The 21,753-nt window shown below is 40.2% G+C and overlaps 1 protein-coding gene across 3 annotated transcripts in view; it reads left to right on the top strand.

Moving 5' to 3' along the window:
• slitrk5 (SLIT and NTRK like family member 5) overlaps positions 1–21,753 on the top strand; it is a 119,966-nt gene that overhangs the window by 55,837 nt on the left and 42,376 nt on the right. For all 3 annotated transcript variants that reach the window (XM_079336197.1, XM_079336198.1, XM_079336196.1), the window contains one exon: positions 13,691–13,728. The gene's annotated coding sequence lies outside the window, so the exon portion shown is untranslated. The remainder of the gene's footprint in view (positions 1–13,690; positions 13,729–21,753) is intronic.

Raw genomic sequence — 21,753 nt, 5'->3', positions numbered from 1 at the left:
TTAAACTGCTCTGCACGGTCTGGTCATTTTGGCTGCTTGTTCAGCAGCCTCCCGATTTTGCATTTCCACCTCCCAGCAGCACAGAAAAGCCACGGTCCTCGGCTGAAGCCTTGCTAAAGGGCATCTGAGTGGTTGCTGATCAGAGAGGGTTAGAAGTCTTCTGTGCAGCGTCTGAAATAATGGCCTAGCAACAGCTGAAGCAATACAAGTTTCCTTTAGTGGATAAGATCAATAAGGCACGCCCAGCACAAAAGATGGTGAATCCAAGATTGTTACAGTAGTGTCAGACTGTCAACATACCAATGGATAACATCACATTGACTAGGTCCACTCCTTAAGTATGCCAATTTATTCCATTGGATTGTACAGGAAACAGTATCTATGCGTTCTTTTAATGACGCACAAATGTGTCAAGTCTTATGACGAATGCTCTGGGAAATGACCAAAACCCAGCTTCCAGGTAGCAGTTTTGACACATACCCTGAATAACACGTGTACTGCTACTACCCCCCTGTGTTTCCGTGAGACTTGCGAGGCATAGGGGACTTCATAGGAAACTCCTAATGTGGCCTCTGACAAGTGCCTCCAACCCTGCTAACGATGACAGAGGAACTTCCCACACAATCAGCCACTGCATCAGTCTCCTGAGGAGAGAGAAGAACGGCGAGCATGAGGTAGAGAGAGAGAGAGAGGGATTCAAAGAAAGGAGAATGTGAGTGTGTGTGTGTGTGTGTGTGCAGGCTGGAGGCACGGGTAAGGCAGTTACTTGGCGCAAGTTTGTGTTTGTTGTTGCTGTGTCAAATAAATAAAGACTGAAATAGGAAGTGTGTAAGATTTAGTGGCATCTAGCCGTGAGGTTGCATACTGCAACCAACTGACAACCGCTCCTCTTGTCCTCCCCTTTCAAGCATGTACGAGAATCCATGTTGGCTGTGAAACTAGTGAAAAAACAAGTGGAAAGGCCTATTTTGGAGATATTGATGCTTGTTCTATCCTGGGAACAGTGTAGAAAAATGGCCTAGACTCCATGGTCTCAGGGCTTCTTCTCCCTGTAGTTGCAGAGCTCATTGTAAGGTTGCAAATGAGCTCAACCTTTGAATAACTTTTTAAAAAAAAAAACGTTTTGAAGTTAGTTTTCCTTCATGAAGACATTGTTTTTTTATGCTTTCTTGGCAAAAAACTCTTTCAATTAATCCTGCTAACATGGTCGTTTTTAAGAGAATACTTTTCTCATGGTAGTATAAACATTGTATGTATCTGCATATCTGTAATAAAAAACAGATCAGAGAGAAGTTCCATGATTCCCCACAAGCCTCAACTTCATCCTTTGTTATTGTATTGATTGAAAGCCGCCTGGTGGCTCAGTCTAAACACTGTACCTAACAGCACACCCTCACGAGAATGCACCAGAATTACAAGTTGGTTTATATATATTTTTTTACGTCACATTGGTTGCCTTGTTATTAGTTTTGCGTGCCCCATGTAAAGAGGCTACCGATCCCAAAGAGGACAGCCCGTGTTTGAATCTGATACATCCGACTCTCAGAGGGGTGTCGTTCCCCACTTTCTCTGACTCCCTGATTTCTGACTTTCTGTCTCCCTGATAAAGCCATAAAACCTCAAAATGCAGTTCATGTAGTTCTACGATGGCAATAAAGGTTGTCCATGCGGATGTGGATAATGCCATACATGTATAGCTTTATCAAGTCAGACTGCTAATATATTTTATTTTGATAAATAATTACACACATAAGTGGTCCCCTTTTGAATTCCATGTGGCCTCATTTGGGATCAGGAACTTAAGGTTGGGAAACCCTGCTTTAAGGAAAGCAATTCAAAGTTTGACCTTATGTTTGGCATGTTAAACAATTAGCAACAGTTCTGTTACACAGCAGTTTAGAGCAGGGACTGTAAATATTAATGGACGAGGTTTGAATGATGTCGCCCATCCGTGACAGCAGGGGGCGCAAGAAGCTCACCTGCAGCAGCCGCAACACTTCCAGTCAACCTGACGACAGGCTGAGAGCTGGAGCGGGCTTTTTAAAATTGGGTGTGTATGTGACTTCCAGGACTCTTGGAGCCAGCCTCAAGTGGACAATGGATTTTGCACCTCCACAATGGCTTCATTTATCAACACTCGAGGTTGCCACTTGGTTTAAAGAAAACCTCCTTCCAAAGTGTACCAGCATATGCCCAAAACTCCATAAAGTATTTAAGGAGAGGAGATAGGCAGAGACAATTTGTTTGTTGTTGCTGCAAGATAAACGGTTCCAGTCTAAAATCCAAGCACATGCATTTGTCATTTGCTGTGTGATAAATACGAATAAAACCGATTGTATATACGCAGAAATGAAATCGTTTGAATTCCCCACTTTCAGAGAAGCATCTGCAGCTTTCATATGTGCACTTTTATTTATTAGAATTGTTATTTTTTTTCGCTGTAGTTGCAGGAATTTAGGGAAATGCTTTATAAGCGCAGTCATCCACAACAGGCCTGTCACATTTGCTACAGTTTCACCATCATTTAAATCAGTTCCCATCACTGAGAGTGAAGCTGTTTTTCCAATTTTAAAAGAATTTCCCGATAGGATTTGGACGTTTCAAAGCCAGCCCAATGCAAGCCTTGCACCTTGAGCGAATGTATGAAAAAATTAAATCCCTTCGATAACCCGTTTTTATTAGATTCATCTTTGACAAATCCACTGGGAGCCAGAATCAGTGTTACAACCCGCATCACATGACAGTGAATAATATGCCCAAGAGCCTCTGACGACTGTTGGCAGCAAAACCAGAAAAGTTTGTTTTCACTCGTCTTCAGCTGTCAGCTCGCATTTCTAAATCAATCTGAGAAGCCGGTTGGTACGCGGCCTATTGCTGTTTCATAACAGGCACCGTCTTGCTTAGTCAGACTCCCTCTTTTTCCTCTCCTCTCTTTTCAATCCACTCTCTCTCTCTCTCTCTCTCTCTTTCATCCCGACTGTCTTTCTTCGTGTCCCCCTTTTTAAAATTCTCTCATCCATCACTCTTCCCTCATCGCAGCTATGATGCTCATACACACATGTGCCTGTCTCAAGTGCTGCTGGGAAAGCTGCACAGCCACCTTGACGTTATGGAAACCCAGCCAAAAAAAATCACAGGGAAATAATGAATCGTTTTTCAGCTACAACACACCGAAACCAACATGCACACGCACATTTGAACAGTGGCAGTGATATTAAGATACAGCAGACTGCGATAGGTGGCGCAGAAGACTTCAAGATGGTGGATGCCTCCCTGGGGCGGTAGTGCCATGCGACAGTCTATATATGTGTGCTTGTGTGTGTTCCTGTGTGTGTGTGAGAGAGAGAGAGAGAGCGAGCTGGGGCTTGTGAGGGGATGTGTGTATTTATCAGTGCTGAAAACCTGCTACAAATGTCAAATGTGAATTCTGGCCTTCCGGTCAGTTGACACGCAGAGTTTCCAGCTTGCTTGTCAATCTGTCATCAGGGAAGCATCAACGTGCGGCTGTTTTGTCTGTCAACATCTCCGTGTTCTATCTGGTTGCTCCCTGCAGAGTGAACTGGGAGCATGTTTTCCTCCAATTAATTCAATGATACAGTCATTTTCTGACTGATTATTTTTTTGTGTGTTAAGAGGGGAAAAAACAACGAGTGCTGTCGGGGTGTGAAGGGCGATGGCATAACTGTCACGACTGATCTTGAAGGATTGTGGGCCAAGAAAGTCTGAACCGAGTATCAAACTAACACATTTTCGTCTCATAACCAAAGGCATCACTTTATATTAAAAGAAGTAGAAATAGAGTTTTAAAATCGTACCCGATTTGGAATCAGGTAGCACATATCACAAATAAGGACAATCAAAGCAGATTTTCTCTAATACCTGATGCAGTGTTGCTCAACTGGTGGGTTGGGAGCCAAGCTGTTTAACATGGGTCGCAAAAGCCAGTGAGGTGCTTCATAAACACGTTTCTCCAGGCCCGATTTTGCAGCTGACTAAAAACGGCTTCACAGCCCACTTTTCGGGACCCAAGCCACCAGTTGAGAACCACTGCTGTGAATAATACAACAGAAAATACCTGCTTTTTTGTATATTTAAATGATACATTTAGGTATTATTTTTCCCTTTTTATAAAACCATCCTTGTAGTGAAAAACAAATAATGTTTGTTCAGTTAGCATAATGGTTTAGTTGGAAGGGAGCTTTTTTTATCGGACATTGAAACACACCAACGAGACGTTTATTTTCATACCAAAATAACCACATTGGTTTGGCTATAAAAAAGCACAAGATGTCATTGTCGGATATTTGTCAGAGGCTATCTTTGGGTGCATGACCAGGACTTTGGTTATCTTTAATTCTCTCTCGTAGTGCGACGTTGGATCAACATTTTGCAACTAAGACAACAGATATTACCAGGAGTGTTCATCTTTCAGGTGGGAGAGAAAAAAAAAATCGTCCATACCATCCTTTAAAGCTCCTTTTGAGACTTTCTATCTGTAATAAAACAACCTTTATATAATGGAAGAAAGCCAACAAGACCAACTTGATAATCATCTCATAAAAGTGATTACCCATCTCTTACATTGAGATGCAATATATACAGTTTTCAGAGAGGTAACCTGTTCCCAGTGTGATTAAATCTGTAGCCATGACAACCTGTATAAAAAGTCATTTAAATTATGAATGAGAAGACACTTTTTCACATCTACTTAATTTGCTCTTAATTATTTTCTTAAATTATAACTTTCCCATTGTTGATAGAAAATAAGCAAGGCTATATTTGCTGAACGTAATAACTAGTCTTTCATTCCTTGAATAAAGTTCACTTGTACAGTAGTTTTTCATCCTCAAAGAAAAAAAATCCTCTCTTGGCCTTCAAATTCTCAACAGCTCTGACGAAGTTGACACGCAAGCTGAAAATAACAAAGTTAAACCGTCACTGAAGTAGCCTAACAAGCTCTCTTAGTGGTCATCTCACACCCTCAGCAGGCTGTGGTAACCCGCTAATGCTAGCGAGCCAGCAGAGTGTCAGACATAAAGCCCTCTCACGCCCCTTTTTATTCTTGTCTGACAGTGCAGCAGGAGGCCACCATCACTGTCCTCGAGGCTCTCTTACACTCCATCAAACAGCGACAGCTTCAATACACTTAGTCCATTATACTGTACTGGCGTTCTGCTACCTGAGAGTCAGGTTGGTGTAGTGCATTAAAAATGGAATCACATAAAAGACTTCCTGCTTTTAGTTCATTACCATGCCGATTGTTGGCTACATTCTCGTCATGAGTTTTCAGCACTCAGATCGGATCGTCACAGTCTTACATTAAAGGGATACTTCACCCATGTGCATGTCGTGAATCCAACCCTCATTTTGCCCTGAGACGAGAAAAATGTGTTTTTCTTTGTCTGGAAGTTTTCTTCATGTGATGCAATATGACGCTTTTTGCATTACATGAAGAAAACTTTCAAGCAAAGAAAAACACATTTTTCTCGTCTCAGGGCAAAATGAGGGTTGGATTCACGACCATTCAACACTACTACCATGTTTCTAATGATACACAGCTTCATGTAAATGGGTGAAGTATCCCTTTAACCTTGCAAACTACAACTCAGTTTCCCACAAGACAAGTATTGCAAATGCGTGTTTTGGGCTAATGTTGGCCCAATCAGTCTTAGCTGACGTTAAAGAGGACATAATATATCCCTGTTCCACCTTTTCAAACAGTCTCATGTGGTATAAATGAAACATCTGCGCTGTGCGTTGGTCCAAATACAACATGAATCAAGCAGCAGAGAAGGTTTGTGACCCCGTATAGACCAGCGCTCTCAGAACGCTCCATTTTGGAGCGCGTGTCTCTTTAAATGCAATGAGCCCCTCCTAAGTTTTCCCCATAGACATCACTCTTTAACTAGCAAGATTAAAAATAGCAGCTCTGTGCAAAGTTTTTCTCAATGCTGGGGGTGGAGTCAGGTGTGTAGATACCAGGAAGAGTGGAGGGGTTTTTTTTATTACAAAATCCAACTTGTGATTTCAGAAACTGAGAAAATTTGAAACAGAGTATTTTTCTCTGTGTTATAAGGCTTATGCAGAGCTTTAATGATTAACAAAGAAACCTATATTCTGACCATGTCAACAAACATTGAGAATGTAGAAGCTCTGATAAAAGTAAAATATATGTATGGTACAACTGTAGTAGTGAATTGCATCAGATTGCACAGTTGGTCTTCATTTTATGGCTGATTGAGTGAGTACTCCTAAAATGATTTTTTTTCAACATCATAGAATAATTACCTGTATGTATGTCAATCATAAAGGTACTCTCAAGCCTTTCACTGGCAGTGAGATACAATTGACATAATCCATTTCCAATTGGGATTGATTTAAAAACAATCTGGAATTTCTTGTTTCCGTGGGAGCAATCAATCACAGCAACCATATTGAACAATAAGACAGATGCAATGACCATAAAGTCCCAGTGAGTTCATAAGGTTCTCATGGGTCTCTGCACTTTTATCAGCTTGGGCCCTTGGGGTACCTACAAAACAAGCCTGTGCATCATTCTCTTTATGGAAGATATTGCCTCTTGCTTGTGTTTTATATTTCTCCATCACCGTTCTCCGAGTGTCATTTGTACTCTCAATGGAGAGATAATGCTTCGGGGGAAGCCGGACTGTCCACTGTCCTTTGCAGAGAATGAAAAAGCAAGCTTCAGTGAATAACAGCATTTATGGCAGAAAATTGACTGTTTGCCTTATTGAGCACGAGGGGCGCAAATGTAAAATGTTGCTACACATTCTCAGGTCTCTCTACACACAAACAGCTCATATTCAGTGTGCAAGAAGTGGGCAAAATCCAAGACACCCATGAAAAGAAATGAAAGAGGGATTTTCAACTTTAAAGTTGAGCAATTATAAATGCAAAGAATAGTCATTACTTTGAATGCCAGCACGCACTATGGGGTTGATTAAATGAGGTTTCACAATGCCTACTTTTATGTCACTTTTCAAAGCAACATGAGGCAGCAAGAGTTTCAAAAAGGCAATAGAGTGTCCAATTTAAGGGTGCACTGGCTGCAAAGACTTGAAATTGTTTTATTTGGCAAGACTAACAGACTCACAGAAACATATGCCAGACAGGAATAAAATGTCGACAAGAAGTTATGTACTAACATGCACAAAAAGGTGGACAAATTGAAATGGAATGGTTTCCAAATAGATCAAAATGCCAAGACAAGAAATATGACTTTATGAAGGACATCTTTGTTCTTCTAATTTTTAAAAGCAGATGTTTACAAAGGCTGCCATATGCTAACACAAATTGAATCCAAGATACAATTGCTTTTACAAGATGCACATTGTGGCGTAATGAACTCCAGAAAACAATTCTGCACAATATAAGTCATGTTTTTTTTTTCCCTTCATCGTGGGTTTATATTTAGGAGATCAAAGTCACCAACTGTTCAACATAATGTATGGACTGCCTTTTATGAACGAAAGAATCAGCATGATTGTATTATGCCCAAAGAGGACAATGCTATTATACAGCATTCACTTCCTGTGGTCTAAACACACTATGTTTGGAGAAATTAACAAGAAGGCCATATCAAAGCACTGCACATCCCCTTTAGTGGCCTATGGTGTTTTTCTTTGTAAATGGACCTTCATGACAAAGGAATATTAAGAACCGCTGAAAGGATGTAATTAGACTGATGTAAAAAAACCCCGAAAACATAAAAAACGAGAACCATAATAAGCCATCTAGAGTTAATAATCCCGACTCAATTATGAGAGCGTCAACTGCGACCCTCAAGTTTAAAAGAATATACATTTAGGTGGAACATGGAGCATCAGCTTAGCAATTGCAGAGATCTTTGGTGAACATGTCAACTATTTATTTTTGGTGTGCCTTTCGACTTTCAAAAATGAACGAGACGTTATTCTAAATAAGTTGTTGGTTGGATTTCTAGGTTAAAGCTTGCAAATTCTGCACAATTTCCAACGTTTGACATCCGCAATCTGTTTATACTTGGTAGGGAGTTAGCTTTGGTAAGCCAAAGAAGTGTTGGATATGCAATGGCAGTCCCATGCCTGGGAAATATCCCATACTTTAAATATGTTGTAGTGCCTCCAAGTGGAAAATTGAAGCCGATATCTTAATCAGTACTATAATCAAATGTATTAGGTGGGTACATCCACAAGGATAAACGTTTAAATGTAATCACTTTTAAAAAACAGCATTTAATGAGCTTAATTTTCCAAGAACAATGTTTGGTAATTCAATTAGTTAAAGAAGACCTCATTACAATTTGACGATGGCTTTAATGTTATCAATGCAAAGTGTGATTTTAAGACTGTTTATCCATCTACAAAACTCAACCATTCCTCGAGGCATTTTTCAAACACTTTTGTTTTCCATTCGTGTTATTTATTTCTCTCTTTCCCCCCAACCTAAGTCCAAGTTTCTGAGCATTATGTAAAGCATTTTGCAAAATATTGGCAGAGTAATTTACCATGTGGGATGGAACGCCAATATTGCTCAGCGACTGCAGCACAAAAACAAAAGCACACTGTCATTCATTCAAACGAGGGAGACATAAAATCCCCAATAACAGACTGCTTAATAGTGCACATTAAACTGATTGCTTGGAGATGTCAAATAAAAAAGAACTGATTAATCCCACAAGAGACCAGCAAATCCTAAACACCCTCCTGGACAAAGTTCAGAGGCAGCAGCTCAAAGCGAGACTGTGGTTTTATTTGTCATGTCCATCTTTATCAGCAGTGGCAGCAGGAGAAGCAAAGACCTCTTTCCCAGCCACTTCCCCCAGCTCCGCCTGGGGGATCCTGAGGCTATCCCAGACCAGACATGATATGTAATCCCCCCCAGTTAGTTCTGCCTGCGCTCAGGGGCCTTCTCCTAGTAGATAGTTCAAAGAATACCTCAGAGTGAGGTGTCTGGGAGACATTCTAATCGGATGTTGAAATCCCATCAACTGGCCCCTTTCAATATAATGGAGTAGTGGATGGCTTGACTAACTTTGACCATGCATTTGCTCATTCTTTCAGTTGCTATGGATACTGCAAACAGAAGGTCAAGGGTTTGTTTCCCTGCAACATGTCCGATTTGTCCTTGGGCAAAAAACGTAACCCTGAATTGCTCCTTCTGCTTCATTAGCGGCGTATAAATGGATTATTTACTTCTGATGCTCTTTGTACATGCTCTCTCATCAGTGTTTGAATGTGTAGGTGTAACATGGTGTAGAAACACATTGAGTAGTCATAATACTTCAAAAGCACTATACAAGCTTATGTCCATTTACAATCCATCTCTTCATACCAACTATAATTGAGGTTGTTCCCGTATCTACCAGTACTTGTGAACTCTTACAGTACAGCCCGATCTTATTCCTTAGTCATTTGGGACACCTACCTATTTTATCATTAAGGGTCTTACACAGATGCAAACAATATTATTTAGCGTCTGCTGGAGGCTCTCAACCAACACCAATGTAAAGCTATGAATGGCAAGGTTGGGTGCCCCTAATAAGTAAGATTCACAGATTCAATTTCTGTCATCAATCTCTAAAGATTGGGGGACGCCATAAATGGATAAACTTGGCATATAAAAGTCGAAACAGGTCGCAATCAGCTAATACCAGTCAGCTCAGACCGTTTGAATCTATAGCAACATGAAACACTTCTCACGATTGACCTCATTTACTTACAGATATTACTGCATTACTTTGAAAAGAGCTTAATCGTGCAATCCACCAATGTGTCTGCACATTCAAAACAACACATTTGTCATTTTGCAAAAATGCAGGTCGACACAAGTTATTACAGTGGAAGGGCTGTAAACACGATATCACTTGGACCACCCACTCAATGTGTCCATGCAAAGGATACAGGTAAAATACTGAAGCCCTGTGAAGCTGCTGCCTCACCCGGAGCACACAAACTATAGCTAATCAATATAGTTTAAAAACCCATGCTGCCAATGCCTATGTTTATGACCCAGAAATATTACTCCCTTAATTATGAGCTGAGCAGGAACTATGGGCGTTCTCTTGTGCACACTCACACACTCTCTTACACACACAGGTTGCAGCCTTTTATAATAAGTTTAATACCCAAGCTTTCACTCCTGGGTAATCAATCTGTAATTCATCATTATTTATCTAGCGTGCAAAAAGCCCCAGAGGACTCTGACACAAGGACACAAATTTAAACACACAAACACACACAGCTTGACTCTCAAGGGAACAGGCAGGCACATACACACACATTTTCACACACCCTGGAGGTGTCTTTGCCCACTTGGAGGTATTAAGGGATCATGGTTGATAGGTAATTACACGCACAAAGGAGGCGAGTGGCGGGACAAACACAGGACAACACCACATGCTGTCTGACGCCCGCAGACGGTTAAAGAGTCAATATGTGAAGTCAGGACAACTTCGGACCAGTGCAAGAGCAAATAACGTGTGGTGTGTTTTCACTTTCTTCGCAATATGAAAAGTACATTATTTTAAACTTGGTAAACTATGCTGAAGAGAGAAACCTTAATCCCAGTTTAAACAAAACAGCTGTTCCATTTTTAAAATCCAATTACTGGAATAATACCTTCACCTCAATTACTCCCAAATTGAGAGACAGATATGTGAGAATAGCACCAGAGTTGCTATAGGAACTGTCTAAAACATCACCAGGTGTTTGAGTGACTGAAAATTCTATTATTATTTAGCTAGCTCCGGGCTGCGCAGAATAAATTGTAATATCGCAGTATGAACATTCGCAATAAACAAAGTGCAAAAGTCTTAACTGACTGAAAGAAATATATTTCACATTTAATGTTTACTTCTTACATGCTAGAAGGAGGCATGAGTGTTTTCACAATGCTTTCTTAACATTTTAATGCAGTAAGTATCAGCCGATATCGTTAAACATTTTCTCCCTAAAATCGGCGTCCTCTTCGAATAATCGGCCGGAAAACTCCAATATTGTTTGGCTTAATTCTGATACATTAAGTACTGTGTTTAAATCGGGGATGCAGTTTAATTTAGCGTGTTTATTCACCAAGGAATACGTCTCCTGTTAAAATAAGCATGCCCAAAGAGCCTAGTTTAACCCATTTAGACCCAAGGACACCCAATAAACGCTCCTAAAACCTAAGTCACTTTTAAAATCAACCTCCAAAACCTGAGGTTCAATGTTTACTAAAATCTCTATGTATATCAGATAGAGATCTTAAAAATGAAACATTTGAGAGCTTAAAACTGTTGGCTTAAACTGTATGTCCTTTACACTCATGTTCATTGCCATTAGAGACACATACGTCTTCTCAGGTCAAAATGGGTGAAACGAACTGTAATCCATCTTTAGAGCTGTGGAAAAAAACAGAAACCCCGCAAACACAGCAAGTGTTTTCCTTCAAGGCCAAAAATACAAAAGAGATAAAAACAATTGTCCATCTTATTCAAGTCCATTATAGTCCAACCAAAGCATCAAATACACATCCATCCTTTAGCCTAGATAAAGCAATCCTTGAACACTAACTGCTGTACAAAGAGAAATCAAGAAAAATCAGTGGATTAAACATGGAGCCAAAGACAGGCAGACAGAACTTTAACTGTAGTGAAAGTGGAATGAGTCATGCATGCTGTTAGTCATTAACTACAGTGGCATGATACAGCTCCACTTGGCCTAATATAATGCCATTAGTGGCTCAATCACTCACCATTACACACACCCTGCCATGAAAGGCACCATTTTTCTATGACAAGATGCACAATGAAGTGAGGCAAACACTGACTTTATACTAATTCATACTCAAAGACACGGGGGTCAATGAGCCTATTTATTTATTGATCAAGGTCATTCCTAATTAAAGAATGAGAGAGAAGGTGAACGTGATGGAAGAGTTGTTTCCTTCAGGCTACACATCACTCCGGCTGCCCAGCAGCCGTGCCAGCATAACTGACAGGAACAGGCCCACTGCACAGTCTGCCACTGTCCACTGTGATTATTGATTCCCTCAGGGTCTCCGCCTCTGTGTCACCACTTTCCCTGAACAGTCTTTTTTTTCCACCCCTCCCTTCACCAGGCTGGAAGCTGCTGTGTATTTCACTGCCTGTCAAAAGTACACCCAGTCCACTCCAGCTTGTTTTGCAGTATTTTTCATCTCGTATGTTTTCATTCAACCACATAGTTCAAATATTCTTTCTAATTTAAAGACGACAACTGCAAAACTGAACATCACACCTGCTTTTTTTGAGCAATGTAGCCACATCCACAGGTCCTATCTGTAAAGCCTGAAAGACATTAAGACGACAGCAGGAAACATTTAAGCTAACGTGTCCCCTTAAGTTTAACCACAAGACAATGAATCAATGAATCATTATTTGTACTGTATAGCGTATAGCCAATTCATAACAAGTGATATCTCGAGAGAAGATGGGTGGAATGTGATTGTTGAAACGGTTGATGATGTCAAGTCAGGGCATCTAATTCTTTCCCAAGTTTCAGAGTTGTTGTTCCAACTTGAGCAGGCGTTCGTGCGCATTTTCAACTTTGGAATATGTTTCCCAGATGTGTCTGACACCACATGAATGCAGCACTATGGCAGGGAGTATTCTTTATCTGCTTTTTGAGGAGCACTCCAGGAAGGAAGCATTGGTATTACGCGTCAAAGTTTTGTGTCACATCAGTCTACGTCGGCATTCCTGCATTCTGTGTCAACCTCTCTTTTTGGACAGCATGTCAACAGAGCTAAAGTAGTGCAGGTGTAGCTTGTGCATTTGGCACCTCTGTTTCCTACTGCTGAGAAGATAGTTTGAAAATGTCCGCCTTCTCCCCCCAAAAATCTCTTGGACCTGATAAAACAGTCTGTTTGGCCAGGTTTTTCCCAAGGGCTGCAGGTTCGACAACCCTCTTCTAGATATCACACATGTTTTTTAAAGTGCTGCATATACTTCATATTGTCAAACTTACAGGATTTACTGGCACATCCTCTCACTCATTTGGTGGATTTCCATCCTTGATATTGAGACGTGGACTCAGTGTGATTAAAGTTACATTTCTCAGGTCTCCCAAAACTAGAGCTATATTTTTAAATGACTTCTCAGAGCCATCCATCTCTCACTAAAATTACGACTTATTTCTATATTAGACATCAGGGCTTTCTTGGCAATCCTGCTGATTCAAAAGTTATTGATTTCTTTGTCCGCTTTTTGGAGAGTTGAGTTGACATGTCAGAAAGAAAATGTGCATACATACAGTATGGAAGCAGTTGGGAATGTGTCACAAGCCATGGAGTCTCAATGCAGCTAACCTCAATTATTGACAGTTTGTGATCATGAGTGTCTGCATGTCCTCAGCCATTCTGGCATATTTCTAGACTCAGCCTTTCTTAGTTGATGGAAAACACACTTCTAGAAACATGTTTAAATAAAACAAACAAACTGGTGATTAATTATTCCCCTTACCGGCTTGGCAGGAATACTGTGGTATTCTGCTTCAGCAATGGAAGTGTCATGAATTAAACACAAGGAAGTAAATAGTGGTTAAAATTCAACCAATCACTAAAGAAGCAATTGATGGGCTGCTGGATTTTGTACAACATAAAAAAAACATTTGCCTTTGATCTGAGGCTTTATTCATTGGTCAATAAAGTTATTTCTTCCTTTATTCCTTAGGGTAGAAGAAAGCAGCCAGATCCTGCAACACTGTGTAGGTAAGTTTCCCCAACATTATTTCTATTCTCATTCGTTTTTTAGTTGCAGTGAAATGTCTTCTCGTATGTTTGCACCTTCTTGACTTTAAAGATCTGTTGGGCCTCCATTTCTCTTTTGGAGTCGTAACTGATGTCCAAACAAACTGAAAACACTACAGTACATTTAACTTATATTTGTTGTGAAGCAGAGGGAAGAATGTAGGTATGTATTTATGTGTGCTGTGTTTCAACATAAACTTGTGAACCTTCATTATCTTACCGTCATGCATTCAAGCTAGACACCCACATGCTCCCAAAAACACCTTTTTTTTGTTTACTGTGTGCACGAAGATACTGTTTGTTTAACTGGGACAAAGAAAAGCAGTGGAATATGAAACTCTAAGTTTTCTTTCTCTTTTTTAAAACAACAAAAAAAAGCTCTATTTGTGTAAAATGTAGCTCCCATTGTGGGTAACATTGTAAGGGCTTGTGTTGTTGAATTCCCTTCTTTTTAAGCTCTATATTGTAGTGGAGGATTTCTGTATGTTTTCTTATGGCTTTACGATCAACTTAACCTTGACCTTATCTGCAGCATTTCCCCCTGAACCCAATTTCTACACTACCTAGTAGGACCTGATATGGGATTTTTGGAGCTGATACCGATGTTGGAGAGGAAGAAAATCTGACACCAGTGCTCAGATTGATTAAACAGCAATCGAATGAGTCAGGTGCAAAGCTAAAGTGTTCCTATCTTGAGAAAGTCTTAAGTCTGTGGCGAGGTTTATTACTGCTATTTATAGCACTGGAAATATGGGTGAAGTGTAGTGCCCAAGGACAAATTGGACATGTGAAGTACTAAGCAAATTTACCACTGGGACAAGAAAGTTAATCTTAATCTTAATTCCCTAAAAAAATGGCCAGACAAGGCAAATAGTCAGCCACAGTGTAGGATTTTTGGAGTGGTAAATGGGGTGGCCAAATAGATTTCAAGGGTGACACATCTCTGGACACACCCCTGTTAGTTGCCATACATCCCAATGAAAACATATGTCTGGGGGTAACCGAATAATTTCCTCACTACAATATCATATGATGCAGTATTGTTTCCTTGACGGACTTGCGTTTGCAATTAGGAAGCACAGTAGGGTTTCATAATAATACCAACATGATCATTTCGCATGAAGCCAAACCATGAAAAGAGCTGTTTTCTCAGTAGGAAGTGTGATAATGGCCCAAAATATCTGACAATCAAATGTCTTCTTCAAGGTAAGTAGGCAAGTTCATTAAGTTTATTCATTCACAGTGCTTTACAGACAATACGTTGAAACAAAGCTGAAGGAAAGACCTTAAAACTGAAGTGCTCTACATGACAAATGTACCTTTTGTCACCAAAAGTGCCTCTCTGAACCAAATTGTGTGCCTGCAGTTGCTTAAAACAGCAAATGGAGGAAGAAGTGTTGAAATAAAAATGGCTTTTCTTATGACGGGGAGGGAGGAAAAATGGAGACTGGCTGCTGTGCGGCACCCCTCCATCTCTTTCTACCATCCGACCATCCATCAGCCTTGAGATGAAGACTTTTCAAGAGATGCATCGTTGTCTGCCAGCTGTTGTTGACAAGCCGCTCTATCACTTACTCTCTATTTTTTTTTGGAGAATCTTTTGCTTTGTGTATTTAATCTATCAAGAAAGGCTCTGTATGCTCGTTCTCTTTTTGTGTCAACTTAACTAATTTGCAGTACCATTGGTGTTTCATGCACCCAGTATTGTCAGCCTCTTCTCAGTTAAATCCCTATAGATATGATGGTGTCTATCTCAGGAGGATATAGACATGATGGTGTTTACCTCAGGGGGCTATAGAGATGATGGCTGGGTAACCATTAGGTGATGTCACAGAGACTATCAGGAGGCGATAGACATGATGCATGATTGTCTCCAATAGGATGGCAACAGAAGTGAAAACACTTCACTGGTTGCTTTAAAATATGGCTGAATGCTGCCGAATTCTAGGTCAACACAGATTGGCTGTTCAAACACATGTAAGGGGTCACAGCTGATCCAAACATTGACTTTGTGACTGAGCATGAGATTAAAGATTTCCACTTCAAAACGTAAAGGAAACACTCACGGGTGTTGGGAGAAAATCTATAAAGCCTATGCCAATGTTCCTTCCCCCGCCCCTCTTTAGGTCGTAGCTAATAGATAGAGATGGGCCTCGTAGGGGCCATGGCGCGACACATGGAGAGTCTTGAAAGGAGCAAACTAAATTTAGACGGGTCGGATTTGACACAGACGCATGACTGCGCGTGCGCTGGCAGACAGTCATTAGGCTTTCAGCAAACATCATCTGGTTGGAATGATGAGTCTTTGAGTGAGATGCATTTGTTTCCTTCACATTACTGCAGACAGGAAGAAGGTGGGGGGTGGAGGGGAAAAGGGGAGGGCATGTGGCGGGGGAGTGAGGGCTGCTATCGATGTGCCCCATGCAGCGCCAACACCTGACTAATTTGATGCAGCCATTCAAATGACTGCCTCCTTTAGCTCATCTCTGCCTCCTGCTGCGTGCGCTCACAGACGAACAGGTCAATGCAAATGAGCTGCAGACCTTTAAAACGGGACAGTTGGCTCTAAATCAAGTGTATTTAAAAGGCAAGTCAGTTGTTTATGATAGCCACGCTTAACTGAATACTGTGGAGCTTGCATTAAAACATATTCTTCATTCATTATTACTAAAAAAAAGTTGCAACTGGGACATTTGGAACGATTTGCCAATAAACTCACTGTTGACACCCCCTTAGGAAATCAGTAAGTCTGCCAGTTGATTCATTGTATTTGTAGCTTCTTGTTTTTAAGCTTCGTACTCCTGGAATCTGTACAACTGAAAGCATTTTTACATTTTGTAAGTTTATGTGCTTGCTATTGTTGTGATCTACTTCCACCTGTATGTTGCCAGTTTAGGATATTAACGCCCTTGTTGCCCCGGGGGTTTTGGGTTGACAATGTATAATGTTGGTACCCTGAGTGCAGATCAGGTTTACTGTGCATTACTTGGAACCAATGATGCTTGGATAAGCTTCAGATAGGATAATCAAACAGAAGGAACCATCGTCTTGGGACATTAGATTTCTTATGTACATTTTTCGTGCAGCAACAGATCTACAATCACCTGTCTTTAAAGGGTGTCTTTGAGTGGCAGGCAGGCAAAGAGAAACACATTTAGATTTTGATTGGTCTGCAATATGGGCAAAGCTAGGGGCAGACGGTCCACTCGTAATATAATTGTATAAGTTCATTAAAAACAATCTGCGACTAATTTGCATGGGTTGCTGTTAGAATAAATTGTAATTTAGGCCTGCATGTTTGAGGAGCAGTGGAAATGGCAAGACCCTTAGATAGGCACAATTTAACACAACAAAAGACCAATCAGGACATATGGGTTTTGTATCCCAGGGACTTGAAAATGTAATTGTCGGAAGGCGTGCAGAGGACACAGAGCGAGAAAATTAACCTAATCAAAACCCCTTGTTTGCCACACTTGGGGATCCAGGGTCATCTATTAGCAGAGAGCATAGACACCACCACTGATGGGACTCCAAAGCCCCCTTGCAGTAACAGATGGGTGACATCACTTAGGCTTTGTCCATTAATATTTGCAGTCTATGTTCACAGCAATTTCTTGTTTAGTCCATAATTGAATCAGCAATGAGAAATGGACCATGCAAGTTTTTAGCCAAGGCTTAGGAATTCACCAAAGATAACAAACTCAAGTGTTTCCATTAATCCCAAGGTGGTCCAATTCACCTGTGACCAATGAAGACATACTTTATACTGAATATTCAGAATTTTAAACACTTTAATAAGAACCAAAAAGAATCTCCATTTGACATTTTCAGCTTTTTCATGAAATCAAACCTGTCGAGTTGAATGATGCTCTTTCAGAACGTGAACTCAATCAGCTCAGTAGTGCAGCCATGTTTGAACTACTGTTAAAAAAGGTACTGAGGCAAATTTTTAAAGCTGACTGCTGGACACGCCGCACTGTGGGGGGAAGTTCTCCCTTTGAAATTGCTGTCTTTGCTCTCAGGTACACATAGAATATTCAAAACTGAGTATTAGGATTCAACAGTTTATGGTATCCACTAAATTTCTTCATTCACCCTCATATTTTTGGATTGCATTTCAGTGGGTTTATCATCACTTATGAAAGCATCTCAACTGGCAGAACAGTATGGCTTCAGAGATATTTTCACATAGAGTTCAAAGCTTAAGTTCTGCAAATAAACTGAAAAAAGATTTATCAACGCCTCAAAGAATAAGAATTATTACAAAAACTTAAGAACCCTTGATGGTTCATCTTTTTCAGTACAGCCTATCACAGATAAGCAAACTGATTTGACCTTCTAACCCTTCAAACAAGCTTTCCTCACAGCTAATAATTTTGTATGGATAACACAAAGAATGAACCCCGTCCTCTTTCAGACAGAAGAATAAATAATCAGCGAAGTGAGCGTGATACAAAGACAGCTGGCTCCTCAGATTACTTTCAGCATCTCCTTTTCTCTCTACCATGGCGAAATAATTCATTTAGTTGATATTCAATGCAGGTGAATCTTCCCCCCACTCTCTTTCTAAAAAACAATCTGTCACATAGACACACACTGGTGTGCACGAATGCACAATGTCAGGGACAATTGCTTTGACCAGGCACAGGGCCAAGGTCTGGGTAAGAGCTGTAATTTTATCCAATTGCTTACCTGGGTCACCTTATGCTTGACCTACCCATTGGCGTTTGTGTGTATGGATGGTTCTCATATCCACAGTTGCTTTCTGTCTCATCCCTTACCTTACAGGAGATGAAACCATACTCCACTACTTTTAAATGATCGATCTTGTATCCTCAACCAATGTCAACTTTTTCTGCCCTTTAAGAGTTTAGGAGCCGATTAAATATGTTTTATTTTCTGTATTTTACCTACTTTTTTCCAAACAATATAAGTATTAATGAAAGTGCAAAAATGATCTGCCTTTGCCCACACAGAGCAAATCATAACATCTACAAAGCATGGATGTAGTCTCAGTGATGTCACCCATTGGTATCTCAACAGGTGTCTTGAATATTAAGGACAGCTCTCGCCATATCGAAAACGCCATCTCAATCCAACTTTAATCAATTCAATTGGACACATGAGGAGCTGCACTTGTTTGCACTCTGACATTTGCTTAAGTTTCTACACCAGAGGTAATGAAAGCACTTGTCTAATTTGATAAACTCAGACGAGAGATTTGAGTGATTATTCGTATTGCCAATTGTTCTCACTGAGATTTTTTTGGTTGCAACAGACATGGTTTATCCAAGCTCCTTTTAAAACAAGAAACATCACAAGTGGTGGCGGGCAGCGCAATGTTTAAAGTTTGTCGGCCCCTGGGAGCCCTCAATTTTACTGAGGCACCAAACAGACGCCTACGTTCATACCAATGCAGTAAGCCACTGCACTGTCACTGTGTGACCTGCATCATGTCACAGTAAGCCTTCCAATCACTTTTCACCCCCTACAATATAATAAGTCTATCAAAATGTCTAAAGCATTATTATTTTAAGCGTTAAGACTTTTCCCTATATCTTGCATCTTTATTTTAAGGAATTAGTTGATTCATTTCCCTATCTACTCATCTGAAAGAGGTGTCAAAAATGGCTTTTCTGGACACAATAGACCCCTTTGTGAAATATTTTCCACAGCATTTAAAGATTGCTTTCAAAGCACAGTTACATTCAAACAGCATTTGCTTCCTATATCATACAGGGCTCGTAGATGGCATGTGCATTCCATTGTGCCATGTCTAAATAGCTCAGCATGAGGGAGAGCGATCTGGATTTAAAAGAAATTTCCTGGATTGAGACGTTTTGCAAATCGACCTCATTTCATGACCAATTCTATGGGAAGCACACTCATTCATGCATGCAGGAACATACACACACACTGTGTTGTATTGTGCCGTGCTGCATGTCTGATTCTACGGTTGATTGCAATGACACAGTTTAAATGTCTCTGTAAAATGCCTATATCCAATCAGTCACAACTGTGCTTTCACTCCACAGTGTTGTATGTCAAAACATCAGTATAGTTTCACACTGTCTGGTAAAAACAGCGTTGTGTACGTGGCCTTTGCGCTTCAAAATAAGCCACAGTTGGGAAAAAAAATTGGTGCAGTTTTATAAAATAGTCTGCTTGCTGAGGTTTAGAGACAACTATGTGGTTATGCTTCGACAAAGATCTGGGTTAAGGTTTCAGTAAGTACCCAAGTATGTCTGAAGTGGCAACCACATTTACTGCCACTTTGTGTGAATTGCAGTGACCTGTGGTGTAGAAGAGCTTTTGGTATTCAGAAGACTAGAAAAGTGATACACAAGCTCAAGTTAAAGTCAGTCTTACTCAACAGATAAGTCTACTTATGTCGCTCAGAGTGTTTCACTGATGCACACAAACTAATATCATACTAAAACAAATGGTGGCACAACGATTATGCATTAGATCAGCCAATGATCGAGGCAATGAGGTAAGGCTTATAGCCTCAGCCTCATTTAACAAATCACATTTGTGTTAATACTTTTAGATAAAGCCTGTGTCAATGTCTTGTTTATATCTTATGATTTATTTAAATGTATTCATGTCGATGAGTGTTGTCTAACTGCGACTGCTTCTCCTTTTTCAGTAAGAATACTCCACTGGTCATATATTCTGTTATATCAGGAGTGAGGTTTCCCGGCTGTTTGGAGGGAAATGAAAGGCGACACGCAAGACAAAAGAGTGTCTTGACATAACGGCGTCATTATGATTTCACATTTCAGGCAAAGTTTATGAGTGTGCGGACAACAGCTTGAAGGGCAAAGCTGATTTGTATGCAGGACTTCACAGCATACCGGTCAAAAAAAAACCACAATAGGTGATAACAGGAAAACAAAAGTGACATTAAACTGACATTGTTCTACACTGAGCAAATTAGCTTTTTGGGTTATTTAACACCATGTGAATTTAAAAGGGCATGATAATAGGAAGCCAATAATCCATTTTTTAAATGTTTTGACTTACCATGGACTCAATAGGATTACTTTTTTAAAACCGTTATGGGCCACTACATCATGGCTTCTACTAAGATTCGTGCATAATTTCCACATTGTCGAAAGCAGAAAAACAAGCTTTAGAGGGCAAATCCTGGAAATACATTGACTGAAGGAAATGGAGATGCCGGTTGGCGCTGCTATGTGTAATTTCTGAGATAAATTTAACCCGGATATTCCCTTGATAACGTTGCCCTGGGAATAACTCATGATTCACACACACTGACACACACACCAAGATACATGAACACAACAAATCTAAATCCATCTGCAATCCCAACTGTGAACAGAAATAACAATCAATGTTCATAATGCATTCACAGAATCCCTACAATTTGCATACCGCAGAGACATCCAAACCAAACACGAAAATAATCAGCAGCCAAGTGCATTCATTAGTTATTGTTTTCACACGAGTTTGAGTCATACCACTGTAAGTCTTGGAAGAGAACAAGCTGCTTTAAACAGGCTTAACATGAACTTCTTAGACGAGGGCCTTTTAGAAAAACCATCAAAATTGCTCACAATAACCTATCGAGGCCTGCCGGCATTTTGGTTAATGCATAAATATATTTTTTGCAGAAGAAGGGTGGCAACTTTTTTTTACATTTCAATTTTAACTGGAAATGGCATGTAGTCTAAAGTTTGTGAAAGATCCAATGTCGCCTGAAGATTATAAAATGATCAGAATCTAAAGCTGTGGTTGTGACTTAAATTGGATGAGGCCTTCTCGAGATACATGCTAAGTAATTTAGAAGTGTTGTCTTGGAATGATGACTCTGGACCAAATTGTTCCTTTAATCTGTCAGTCAAAAATGTCAAAGAAATATGTCTTGCTGTTGGCAATAGAGGAAATGTCAAGGGATTCAAAGCCATTAGAATACATCCTCTGGGAACCTTGAGTATTTGTAGAGACTTTCTAAGCAATCCA

This window comes from Symphodus melops, assembly GCF_947650265.1.
Source record: "Symphodus melops genome assembly, chromosome: 23".
NCBI lineage: Eukaryota > Metazoa > Chordata > Actinopteri > Labriformes > Labridae > Symphodus > Symphodus melops.
Note: the sequence above shows the minus strand (reverse complement) of the source record. Positions and strands in the feature narration are given on the sequence as shown.